Source organism: Ambystoma mexicanum, unplaced genomic scaffold, assembly GCF_040938575.1.
Source record: "Ambystoma mexicanum isolate Mex_15411 unplaced genomic scaffold, UKY_AmexF1_1 Mex_scaf66, whole genome shotgun sequence".
Classification (NCBI taxonomy): domain Eukaryota; kingdom Metazoa; phylum Chordata; class Amphibia; order Caudata; family Ambystomatidae; genus Ambystoma; species Ambystoma mexicanum.
Window position 1 is genome coordinate 1,019,918 of NW_027182484.1, and position 13,717 is coordinate 1,033,634.

The window sequence follows — 13,717 nt, forward strand, 5'->3', positions numbered from 1 at the left end:
TCTATCACCTTTTTAAAAAAGGGCAGTTTTCAGCATTCAAGGGTTTAACTCAGTGGTAGAGCGTAGGAGTGCAGTTCAAGAAGTCCCTGTTTCATAACCATATACCCTCGTCAATAGATCCTGTTAAAATGTTTTTCAACCCAATGCACTGTAAGAAACAATAGGATATATCATCATTTCATATAAAAAAAAAATGAACAATTGGGTTTAACTATACTCTTAGCACAAAATTAACAAACTGCAGTAGAGAAGCAGTTACGTTTTGCAGAATTTGTGCATTTGACATAAGATTTTTTTCCATGTTCCAAGATCTACATGTGATACGAAATGTATGAATTCTTGCAATGGAAACCTCACTGTATTTTACCAAGGCAGATAAAGGACATCCTTCGCACCCCATATACTTATAAGGAGGGTTTGGTGGCTGAAAATGCATAGCTTTGATGGTGATTGCATGTTGCTTGCACTTTGTACATATTACTGAATTAATAAAGGTGTACTTTTCAGAGCTTGGGTATAGCTCAGTGGTAGAGCATTTGACTGCAGATCAAGAGGTCCCTAGTTCAAAACTGGGTGCCCCTTTGTTCAACTGATTTACCTGTAGAAATATTTTTTTAAATAAATTGAAGAAAACATTTACAATCTTAGCATTTTATGTAATGGGCAACACATTTCTACATTAGAAATACTCCTGATCATCTCCTGAAACATAGGGTACACACCATGAAACTGTTTAGGATTTCTTCATATGATACAAGCTGTGTTTTACATTCACCCAAGTTCTACTGGTGATATTATCAGTTTGAAATAGTCCATTGGAAGCTCATATGAATGTTATAAAACTGTGGTGGAAACCAATAATATGCCCTTAATGAAATGTATTAATTTGTACAGCTGACCAGAAGTGCACTGATGTCATTAGTTCTACAAGTTCCATACAGTCACCCACTCTATCACCTTTATAAAAACAGGGCAGTTTTCAGCATTGAAGGGTTTATGTCAGTGGTAGAGCGTAGGAGTGTAGTTCAAGAAGTCCCTGTTTCATAACCATATACCCTCGTCAATAGATCCTGTTAAAATGTTTTTCAACCCAATGCACTTTAAGAAACAGTAGGATATATCATCATTTCATATACAAAACAATGAACAATTGGGTTTAACTATGCTCTTAGCACAAAATCAACAAACTGCAGTAGAGAAGCAGTTACATTTTTCAGAATTTGTGCATTTGACAAAAGATTTTTTTTCCATGTTCCAAGATCTACATGTGATACGAAATGTATGAATTCTTGCAATGGAAACCTCACTGTATTTTACCAAGGCAGATAAAGGACATCCTTCGCACCCCATATACTTATAAGGAGGGTTTGGTGACTGAAAATGCATTACTTTGATGGTGATTGCATGTTGCTTGCACTTTGTACATATTACTGAATTAATAAAGGTGAACTTTTCAGAACTGGGGTATAGCTCAGTGGTAGAGCATTCGACTGCAGATCAAGCGGTCCCTAGTTCAAATCTGGGTGCCCCCCTTGTTCAACTGTGTTACCTGTAGAAATATGTTTTTTATTAAATAAATTGAAGAAAACATTTACAATCTTAGCATTTTATGTAATGAGCAACACATTTCTACATTAGAAATACTCCTGATCATCTCCTGAAACATAGGGTAAACACCATGAAACTGTTTAGGATTTCTTCATATGATACAAGCTGTGTTTTACATTCTCCCAAGTTCTACTGGTGATATTTTCAGTTTGAAATAGTCCATCGGAAGCTCATATGAATGTTATAAAACTGTGGTGGAAACCAATAATATGCTCTTAATGAAATGTATTAATTTGTACAGCTGACCAGAAGTGCACTGATGTCATTAGTTCTACAAGTTCCATACAGTCACCCACTCTATCACCTTTTTAAAAAAGGGCAGTTTTCAGCATTCAAGGGTTTAACTCAGTGGTAGAGCGTAGGAGTGCAGTTCAAGAAGTCCCTGTTTCATAACCATATACCCTCGTCAATAGATCCTGTTAAAATGTTTTTCAACCCAATGCACTGTAAGAAACAATAGGATATATCATCATTTCATATACAAAACAATGAACAATTGGGTTTAACTATGCTCTTAGCACAAAATCAATAAACTGCAGTAGAGAAGCAGTTACATTTTGCAGAATTTGTGCATTTGACATAAGATTTTTTTCCATGTTCCAAGATCTACATGTGATACGAAATGTATGAATTCTTGCAATGGAAACCTCACTGTATTTTACCAAGGCAGATAAAGGACATCCTTCGCACCCCATATACTTATAAGGAGGGTTTGGTGGCTGAAAATGCATAGCTTTGATGGTGATTGCATGTTGCTTGCACTTTGTACATATTACTGAATTAATAAAGGTGAACTTTTCAGAGCTTGGGTGTAGCTCAGTGGTAGAGCATTTGACTGCAGATCAAGAGGTCCCTAGTTCAAAACTGGGTGCCCCTTTGTTCAACTGATTTACCTGTAGAAATATTTTTTTAAATAAATTGAAGAAAACATTTACAATCTTAGCATTTTATGTAATGAGCAACACATTTCTACATTAGAAATACTCCTGATCATCTCCTGAAACATAGGGTAAACACCATGAAACTGTTTAGGATGTCTTCATATGATACAAGCTGTGTTTTACATTCACCCAAGTTCTACTGGTGATATTATCAGTTTGAAATAGTCCATTGGAATCTCATATGAATGTTATAAAACTGTGGTGGAAACCAATAATATGCCCTTAATGAAAGGTATTAATTTGTACAGCTGACCAGAAGTGCACTGATGTCATTAGTTCTACAAGTTCCATACAGTCACCCACTCTATCACCTTTATAAAAAAAAGGGCAGTTTTCAGCATTGACGGGTTTATGTCAGTGGTAGAGCGTAGGAGTGTAGTTCAAGAAGTCCCTGTTTCATAACCATATACCCTCGTCAATAGATCCTGTTAAAATGTTTTTCAACCCAATGCACTTTAAGAAACAGTAGGATATATCATCATTTCATATACAAAACAATGAACAATTGGGTTTAACTATGCTCTTAGCACAAAATCAACAAACTGCAGTAGAGAAGCAGTTACATTTTGCAGAATGTGTGCATTTGACAAAAGATTTTTTTTCCATGTTCCAAGATCTACATGTGATACGAAATGTATGAATTCTTGCAATGGAAACCTCACTGTATTTTACCAAGGCAGATAAAGGACATCCTTCGCACCCCATATACTTATAAGGAGGGTTTGGTGGCTGAAAATGCATTACTTTGATGGTGATTGCATGTTGCTTGCACTTTGTACATATTACTGAATTAATAAAGGTGAACTTTTCAGAACTGGGGTATAGCTCAGTGGTAGAGCATTTGACTGCAGATCAAGCGGTCCCTAGTTCAAATCTGGGTGCCCCCCTTGTTCAACTGTGTTACCAGTAGAAATATTTTTTAATTAAATAAATTGGAGAAAACATTTACAATCTTAGCATTTTATGTAATGAGCAACACATTTCTACTTTAGAAATACTCCTGATCATCTCCTGAAACATAGGGTAAACACCATGAAACTGTTTAGGATGTCTTCATATGATACAAGCTGTGTTTTACATTCACCTAATTTCTACTGGTGATATTATCAGTTTGAAATAGTCCATTGGAATCTCATATGAATGTTATAAAACTGTGGTGGAAACCAATAATATGCCCTTAATGAAATGTATTAATTTGTACAGCTGACCAGAAGTGCACTGATGTCATTAGTTCTACAAGTTCCATAGAGTCACCCACTCTATCACCTTTTTTAAAAAGGGCAGTTTTCAACATTCAAGGGTTTAACTCAGTGGTAGAGCGTAGGAATGCAGTTCAAGAAGTCCCCGTTTCATAATCATATACCCTCTTCAATAGATCCTGTTAAAATGTTTTTCAACCCAATGCACTGTAAGAAACAATAAGATATATCATCATTTCATATACAAAAGAATTAAGAATTGGGTTTAACTATGCTCTTTTTTTTTTTTTTTTTTTAACTTCTTTTTATTGGTTTTACAACATAAAAGGAATGGGAGAGAACAAACAAAACAGAAACAAAAGTCCCCCTCCCATTTTCCTTTCCCCCTTCCCCCCCCTCCCTCTCCCCAAAGGCTGCCGCAGTATGTTCGTGGTCCGTTGCCGCCTCGGGGCCGGCGCCGGCCGTTGTCAAGTTCGTAGCGGAGGGGCCAGTCTCCCGGTGGCCTCCCTCCTTTCCCTGGGAATTTCCCTTGGTCTTGTCTTTGCATGTGTTTGCTGGTCTTTCCCAGTTGGAGTTGCACTGTTCAGAGTCTGCGCTGGTCACGACCTCGTCTCTCTCTTCCCGTTAGTTCTCTTCTTCTGAATTATGTAGTGCCTCCCGACGTGGGCGGTTCAATTTCATCGTTTCCTGAGTCACCTGGATCGGTAATGTCAGTCGTATCGTCCTCGCCTCCGCTGCCAAACAGGTCTTGCACCAGGGAGTTCCATGCTTGTAGTCTGGCTCCACTGTCGCTCTCTCCCCCTTGTGTAGCTCTCGCCCAGACTGTCGTCTCTGCTATTGCCCATTTTTGTAGGTCGGCCCACCATCCTTCCTTCGAGGGGCCTTCGCTCTTGTTCCATGCCATCGATATGCGGCGTTTCGCTAGTATTGTCATTAAATCCTTCATTTTTGCCACGTGTGTCATCTACCGGTGCCCCCTTGGGAACAGTCCCAATAGGTATGTTGCTGGCGTTCTTGCTGGCATCTGTATGTCTGCTGTCAACGCCTTTTCTCTCACCGTGTTCCAGAAGTCTGCTATTTGCGGGCACGACCAGAACATGTGCACCATGTCGGCCTGTTCGTCTCCGCACCGCGGGCAGCTCCGGGTTTGTCCTTCTCCCATCTTTGACATTCTCTTGGGGGTTAGATATGCTCTGTGTACTATGTATATCTGCAGTTGTCTGAACCTGGCGTTTCTGGACACCTTTTTTGCGTACATGAGGACTTTGTTCCATTCCTCGTCTTCGAAGGGTTGTTGCAGTTGCTCTTCCCACTTCATCCGTGCTGTTAGTGTTTTTTTGTTGGTGTGTCCCAGTATTTGCTCATAGAGTCTGGACACCGTATGACCTCCTTCGGATATATCGTACCATGCCTCTAGTTCCCCTTCGGTGTCCTCAGGCTCTGGCATAGTGCTCCACCTCTTCTTTATTGTCTGAACTAGGCTATTGTGCAGGATGAATTGGCCCCTGTGTACATCTTGTTCGTCCATCAGGGTCTGGAATTCAACCCACTGTCCATCACGCCACAGGTCCCCAATTTGGGCCACACCTTTGTCTTCCCATTGTGCCCTGTACGTGGTCAGGCTGGCCACTCGGGTGTCCACCAGCCCCGCCAGTGGGATATGTCTTGAGCAGGGGTCTCGTATGCCCTGTGTCTTCCAGGCTCTTTTCCATAGTGTTCGGCCTAGTTGGGCTATTTTGGGTAGGTCTTTGGCTTGGGCGGCATTGACCCATAATAATTCTCTCAGGTGGTACCTCCGGAGTGCTGGCCCAATAATTATTGCATCTATTGAGGTCTCCTCGCCCAGCCATCGCACCACAAATTGGAGTTGTGCTGCCAAATAGTAATATTCAAAATCTGGGAGTTTGATGCCCCCCCACTCATAGCTTCTCTGTAGTGTGCTTAGTGCCACCCTGTTTCGTCCCCCTCCCCATAGGAAGGTTCTCGCCATAGTGTGTAGGCGCTTGAAGAAGGGCCTTGGTATGTTGTATGGGATGTTCGTGAAGTAATATAAGAGTCGGGGTAGGACTGTCATTTTTAGTAGTGCCGCCCGGCCTATCATGCCCAACGGTAGCGTCTGCCAGAATTTCATAGCCTTTTCAATTTTGTCTAAAGCTATTTGTGTGTTACCTGCGTGTGTTTCCCTGGTGTCGTGATAGATCTCCACTCCTAGGTATTTGAAGGTGTTCGGGGCCCACGTGATGCCCAGAGGCGGTAATTGATCTGACGGCACTGCGCGTAGGCCTGCCAGGGGAAACAGCACGGATTTTTCTCTGTTGACCACTATTCCGGATAACCTACCAAACGCGCGCAGCGCCTCTAGTAAGTCCTGCAGGTGGGTGCGTGGGTTCTGTATGTAAAGGAGTATATCGTCTGCGTATATGGATATCTGGTGTGTTTCCCCGTCTATCTCTATGCCCGTGTCTTTGTAATCCGTTCTTAGGAATACTGCGAACGGCTCCAGGGCCAGGATATATAACATTGGGGACAGGGGGCATCCCTGCTTTGTGCCTCGCTCTATGCCCCATTCCCTAGAAACTTGTCTACCCGTCTTGACTCTCGCTCTCGGGTCTTTGTATAGTAGTTCTATCCATCTTGTAAACCCTTGTCCAATCCCATAGTGGGTGAGCGTTCCCAGGAGCCAGTCCCATCCCACCGAATCGAATGCTTTGATTGCATCCAGTGAGGCTACAGCACACTCCCCTCCCTCCTGGTTTGTCCTTTCTATAACATAGTGGAGTCTGCGCAGGTTCCAGGACGTGTTCCGTTCTGGCACGTACCCTGTCTGGTCCGTGTGGATCAGGGTGGGTAGCACTCTTTTCAGGCGGTTGGCTAGTGCCGCCGTCAGGATCTTGGAGTCCTGGTTTATTAGGGAAATCGGTCTATAGGAACCGCATTCGAGGGGGGGCTTGTCCGGTTTAAGGATCGGGATTATTATAGATTCTGACATACTACTCGGGAGTCTTCCTTTCTCGTATGCTTCCTCTAGTGTTTCTAGCAGTCTCGGGGCTATGTCATTTTTATATTGTTTGTAAAATTCCCCCGGGAGCCCATCTGGCCCCGGAGATTTCCCTGTCGGGAGCTGGGCGATTACCTCCGTTAGTTCCTCTACAGTGAGAGGGGCGTCTAATATTTGGGCCTGTTCCTCCGTCAATTGTGGGAGTCTAATTTCCGCGAGGGCTTCCTTCAGGTCCCCCTCCTCTGCCTCCTGGACCCTGGAGTATAAGTCCTCGTAAAACTGCGAGAACACCTCGTTTATTCCCTCTTGGGACCTTATCACCTCTCCTTTGCTGTTCTGAATTTCATTGATTGGCTCCCGCTTAGTCTCCTGCTTGGTTAGCCAGGCCAGGAGTCTGCTAGGCTTGTCCCCCTCAGCATGTAGTTTCTGTATATATTTCCCGTAGTCTAGTCGTCCCAATCTTTCCCAGGTCTCCACGCACTGTTGTCGCAGGGTGGTGAGGTTCTCTTGTTCCGCCCCCTTCTCCCCCGCTTGTCTCTCAGCCTTCTCGATTTTCCTTTCTAACTCATCTAGTTGTGCTAGGGTTTCTCGTCTGAGACCTCCCATTTTCCCCATCGCCTCCCCTCTGACTACCACCTTGAAGGCCTCCCAGACCGTTCCTGTGCTTTCCACACTACCCTCATTATGTTCAAAATAGTCTTCTATTACGCTTTGGATGTGTTCCTGGAAGCCCGCGTCCAATAATGCCTCTGCCCTCAACCTCCATGTTGGTATAGGGGCTCTCCTGTGTGTGTGCGCCCATGTGATCGTCTGGGGGGCGTGGTCAGATAGGGTTCGCGCGTGTATGTATGCCTCAGTGAATTCCCCCAGTGTCTCCTTGCCCGTAAACAGGTAGTCTATCCGTGTGAATGTCTTGTGTGGGGCACTATAATGCGTGTATCCCCTCTCTTCCCCATGTACCTTCCTCCAGACGTCCTCGAGTCCGAGCTGGTCTAGTATCTGTTGTAGTGCTCTCGCTGGCGGCGCCGCTCTCTTGTGCTTATTATCCGACCTGTCCAGCCGGGGGTCCAGTGTGCAATTATGGTCGCCTGCCCAAATCATCGTTGCATTCCTGTACGGGGCCAGCCGGGGCGGGAGCGTTCTGAAGAAGGCCGTAGCGTCGTGATTAGGGGCATAGGTGTTCACGAGGCATATCTCCCGATTTTCTAGCATCCCATGGACTACCAGGATTCTCCCTTCCGTGTCTTTCTCTTGGTTGATGAGCTGGAATGGGACGCCCGGGGCGACCCAGGTTATGACTCCTCTGGCGTAGTTGGAGTATGTTGCACTATACATCTGGCCTCCCCATTTTTTCTTTATTTTGGCCTGTTTTTCCGCCGTCAGGTGCGTCTCTTGCAACAGTGCAATGTGGGTCCTTGTTTTATTTAACCAGGTATAAATCCTTAGCCTCTTGACGTATGCGTTCATCCCCCTGACATTCCACATGACAATTCTTAAGACATCTCGGTCCTTGTGGGGACTAGCGCTTGCGGCCTGTTCTTTCCCATGGGCTCGCTCGGTGTCTTATTCTCTCGGTGTGTTCCTGCCGGGGATCTGTGTCCCTTCTTCTGGCTGTTGAGTTTTGAATCGTCCGTTCGTTTTCTCTCTCGGGTCGGTTCTCTCTCTGTTGGCCGCTCTTTGTTGTGGGCGGTCTTGCCTCGTGCTTCCCGCCAGCTTTTTGTTTGTGGGTACTGTCCCCTGAATTTGTTTTCCTTGCCGATTCTTTGTGTGTGACAACTGTTATTTCCTCTTCCGCTCTCCTCCTCTCTTTGCGGGCTTTGCCTTAACTTCCCAACTGTTATAACTGTTAACCCAAATAACGTCAACAAACGCCCAGCCTCCCCTCCTCTGCTCGGGCTCCACCGCTTTCCAGGTGCCGCTTTTTCCTCCTCGGCCTTGCCTGTCGCGGCGTAGTGTCTTGAAACTGACACTATAAACATTGTTTTTACTGGGGCTTCTCTGTGGGTCTTGGCGGTTCCCTCTCCCCGAGTCTTGTGCTCCCTTTGTAAGTCTCTTTACTGTGGGCTTTTCAACTTGGTGGCTGTCGGTTGCTCCTTTTCGTTACTTCCCGGTAGGGCATCTCTACCGTCTTGTTCTTGCTCCTGTAGCGTTGGGTATACTTGTCGTGCCCGGTTCTAGTCTCTATTTTGCTGGGGGTGGTTTCTGTTTCGCTCGTTCCTCTCTGCCGACTGTGGAATCCCACGCTGGTCCATCCACTCCTGGGCGTCGGTCGTTGTCTCGAAGATCTGTGTTTTTCCGTCATGCAGTATTTTTAGTTTGGCTGGATACAGCAGCATGAATTTCACCCCTGCCGCTCGAAGGCGCTCTTTGGTCTGCCAGAACTGGGCTCTCTGCTTTTGCACAAGTACCGTATAGTCTGGATATATCGTTATCCTGGCCCCGTTCCTTGTGATGTTCCCTCCTTCTCTCGAGAAAGTCAGGATTTTTTCCCTATCCTTAAAGTTCATAATTTTTGCGATCATTGGTCTTGGTGGTGCTCCTGGGCGCGGTCTTCTAGTCAGCGCCCGGTGTGCCCTTTCTACCACGAAGCCTTGGGATAGGGTCTCTGCTCCCACTTCTTGGATCAGGAGGTTCTCTATGTAGTTCGTGGGGTCCCTTCCTTCCTCCCCCTCTGGCAGCCCCACTATTCGTACGTTGTTGCGCCGGGCCCTGCCTTCTGCGTCTTCAGCTCTGCGTTCTAGTATATTAATTCTTTCCAGTGCTTCCGACATTTGTGTTCGCGAGGCGGACACTTCCACTGAGTTACTCTGTGCTTGTTGTTCCACTGTTGTCATCCTTTCCGCCAGGTTTCTCGTATCTTGTCTAAGAAGTCCCACAACTACCATCACTGCGTCTAACTTGCCTTCTATCGACGTCTTTAACGCCCCTATGGCTTCCAGTATGCTGCTTTCCACTTGCCTGATCTCTCCTTGCGTGGCGTATGACTCCGGCGTGTCTTTCTCCCCAGCCCCTGGCTGCTGGTCGTCGTTCTTCCGGGTGAATGTCTCCATGACTGTTTGTCTCCCTCTGCCGCTTTTAGGCTTGTCTGGCATGTTAGTACCCACTGCTCTTGGCCTGTAGTTGGGCCCTATTCAGTCTGGTTTCGTTTGTGCTTCAGTGGGTCCTTGCTCAATTCCCACACTCGCTTCCACTCTTCCTGCGTGTGTTACCTTTTCATTAAGCGATTTCTCTCTGTGTCTTTACCCTCTTTGTCCGTTTGCCGTGTCTCTCTCCGGTGTTCTCTTCCCTCTCGCTTTTGGGTGGTTGGAGTCTGTGCCTTGCGTGAGGCGGCTCTTCCCCCAGCTTCTGCCTGTGTGGGGGGGGGTCTGTTTGTGCTGGGTGGATTTGTGGTTTGTAGTGACTGTTACGTTCTCTCCCCCGCTTGCTGGTTATCTGTGAGGCAGCTGGTTGGGGTGGTGTCCGGGTCTATATGTAATTCTTTTGCTCTCCTCGTTACTACGGCGGCTACCTTCTTCTCTTATGTCGTCTCTGTTAGGTCTCGGGTTTCCTGACCCGCCCCGCGGTATGTCTCTTGTTCCCTGGGCCTGGTTCCTGTGTCTCGGCGTTACCTCCCTGCTCGGGATCTCCCGCTGCTTTGCCGGCTCTGCTAGTCACCTCTGCGGCAGGGAAGGGCTCTTCTTCGGTTCGATCTGTGGGCCGCTTCCTGTCCGTGGGTCTCGGCGCCTTCTTCCTTCCCCGTTTGGTGTCGCGCTGTTTCTGTAGTGCTGTCTCGGGCTTCTCTTCCTGTTGCTGCCGTCGGTGCCTTGTCTCGCTGCCGGTCGGGTGATGCTCCGATCCTGCTTGGGCTGGGCGTTGATCTGCTGTCTCCCTCGGTTCCGCTCCGGACTGGCAGGTTAGGGCTCTTCTTCAACGATCCGATCTGTGGGCTGCCTCGTATTCTTCCCTGCTTCTCCTATCGGGTTCCGCTGCTGCTGCTACGCACCTCCGCGTTGGCAGGGGGAGGGTTGTTTTGGGTCTAGTCTGTGGGCCGCCTCTCGTTCTCCGCTGTCTCTCCTCTCGAGGTCCCTCGTTGCACTGCTGGGTCTCCGTCGTTGCTGCTCACTTCCGTGTCGGTCGGGAGAGGCTCTTCTGCGGTCCGGCCTATGGATCGCTCTTCGCTCTCCGTTTCTTCTCGTTGTGGGATCCCTCGTTGCTCTGCTGCTGCTCACCTCCGCTTCGACGCGAGGGAATCTGCCTCGGTTCAGTCTGTAGGCCGCTTTCGATCCGTTCTGCCTCGCCTTCCGGGCTCTCCGGTTGTTCTGATGGGCCTCCGCCGCTTCTACACTCCTCCGCGTCAGGGGAGGGCTCTCTTGGTCCGGTCCACGGGTCGTCTCCCAGTCTCCGCCGCCTCGTCTCTCGGGGTCCTGCGTCGCTCTGTTGGCTCTCCGCCGTTGACGCTCACCTCCGCTCTTCTGGGGCTCGGTCTGTGGGTCGCCCCTCGCCTCCGCTGCCTCACCGCTCAGGTTCTTTCGTTGTTCCGCTAGGCCCCCGCTGCCGCTGCTCGTCTCCGCATCGGCTGGGGAAAGCTGTTCTCCAGCTCCGGTCCGTGGGCCGCTTCCTGTTCTTGAGCCGCGCCGTCTTCACCTTCTCCGGGTCGGTGTCGCGCGGCTATCTCTGCAGTTGGCGTCTCGGATTTCTGCCACTCTGGTGGTATTTCGGTCCTGCCTGCGCTGGATGTTAATCAGCTATCTCGCCCGGTTCTACTCCTTCCCTTCGGCCTTCTTCGTGTGTTGAGACGCGGGTCTCTTTTTCAGCGCTGCGCGCCCGCCATTTTGTTGGTGGTGCCGCGCGTCTCTGTCTCTTCTCGTTTTCGCTCTTCTGGCCTCCGTTTTTCGTCGGGTCTTCTCCCGTGTGTGCCTTGGGTCTTCCGACGCCTTTCCCTGGCGTTTGTTTGGGTTTTTTTTTTCCTAATATACGCCTTTCTCAGGATCTTTGGTCGGATCTGGTGGGAGCCTCTCGGAGTCTGCTCACTCTCGCATGGCCGCCAAGCCACGCCCCCGGGTTTAACTATGCTCTTAGCACAAAATCAACAAACTGCAGTAGAGAAGCAGTTACATTTTGCAGAATTTGTGCATTTGACAAAAGATTTTTTTTCCATGTTCCAAGACCTACATGTGATACGAAATGTATGAATTCTTGCAATGGAAACCTCACTGTATTTTACCAAGGCAGATAAAGGACATCCTTTGCACCCCATATACTTATAAGGAGGGTTTGGTGGCTGAAAATGCTTTGCTTTGATGGTGATTGCATGTTGCTTCCACTTTGTACATATTACTGAATAAATAAAGGTGAACATTTCAAAAATGGGGGTATAGCTCAGGGGTAGTGCATTTCACTGCAGATCAAAAGGTCCCTAGATCAAATCTGGGTGCCCCCTTGTCCAACTGTTTTACCTGTAGAAATATGTTTTTAATTAAATAAATGGAAGTAAACATTTACAATCTTAGCATTTTATGTAATGAGCAACACATTCCTACATTTGAAATACTCCTGATCATCTCCTGAAACATAGGGTAAACACTCTTAAGCTGTTTAGGATTTCTTCATATGATACAAGCTGTGTTATACATTCACCCAAGTTCTACTGGTGATATTATCAGTTTGCAATAGTCCATTGGAAGCTCATATGAATGCTATAAAACTGTGGTGGAAACCAATAATATGCCCTTAATGAAATGTATTAATTTGTACAGCTGACCAGAAGTGCACTGATGTCATTAGTTCTACAAGTTCCATAGAGTCACCCACTCTATCACCTTTTTTAAAAAGGGCAGTTTTCAACATTCAAGGGTTTATGTCAGTGGTAGAGCGTAGGAGTGTAGTTCAAGAAGTCCCTGTTTCATAACCATATACTCTCTTCAATAGATCCTGTTAAATGTTTTTCAACCGAATGCACTGTAAGAAACAATAAAATATATCATCATTTCATATACAAAACAATGAACAATTGGGTTTAACTATGCTCTTAGCACAAAATCAACAAAATGCAGTAGAGAAACAGTTACGTTTTGCAGAATTTGTGCATTTGACAAAGTTTTTTTTCCATGTTCCAAGATCTACATGTGATACGAAATGTATGAATTCTTGCAATGAAAACCTCACTGTATTTTACCAAGGCAGATAAAGGACATCTTTTGTACCCCTTATACTTATAAGGAGGGTTTGGTGGCTGAAAATGCATTGATTTGATGGTGATTGCATGTTGCTTCCACTTTGTACATATTACTGAATAAATAAAGGTAAACATTTCAGAAATGGGGGTATAGCTCAGGGGTAGTGCATTTCACTGCAAATCAAAAGGTCCCCAGTTCAAATCTAGGTGCCCCCTTGTCCAACTGTTTTACCTGTAGAAATATTTTTTTAATTAAATAAATGGAAGTAAACATTTACAATCTTAGCATTTTATGTAATGAGCAACACATTTCTACATTTGAAATACTCCTGATGATCGCCTGAAACATAGGGTAAACACCATTAAGCTGTTTAGGATTTCTTCATATGATACAAGCTGTGTTATACATTCACCCAAGTTCTACTGGTGATATTATCAGTTTGCAATAGTCCATTGGAAGCTCATATGAATGCTATAAAACTGTGGTGGAAACCAATAATATGCCCTTAATGAAATGTATTAATTTGGACAGCTGACCAGAAGTGCACTGATGTCATTAGTTCTACAAGTTCCATAGAGTCACCCACTCTATCACCTTTTTTAAAAAGGGCAGTTTTCAACATTCAAGGGTTTATGTCAGTGGTAGAGCGTAGGAGTGTAGTTCAAGAAGTCCCTGTTTCATAACCATATACTCTCTTCAATAGATCCTGTTAAATGTTTTTCAACCCAATGCACTGTAAGAAACAATAAGATATATCATCATTTCATATACAAAACAATGAACAATTGGGTTTAACTATGCTCTTAGCACAAAATC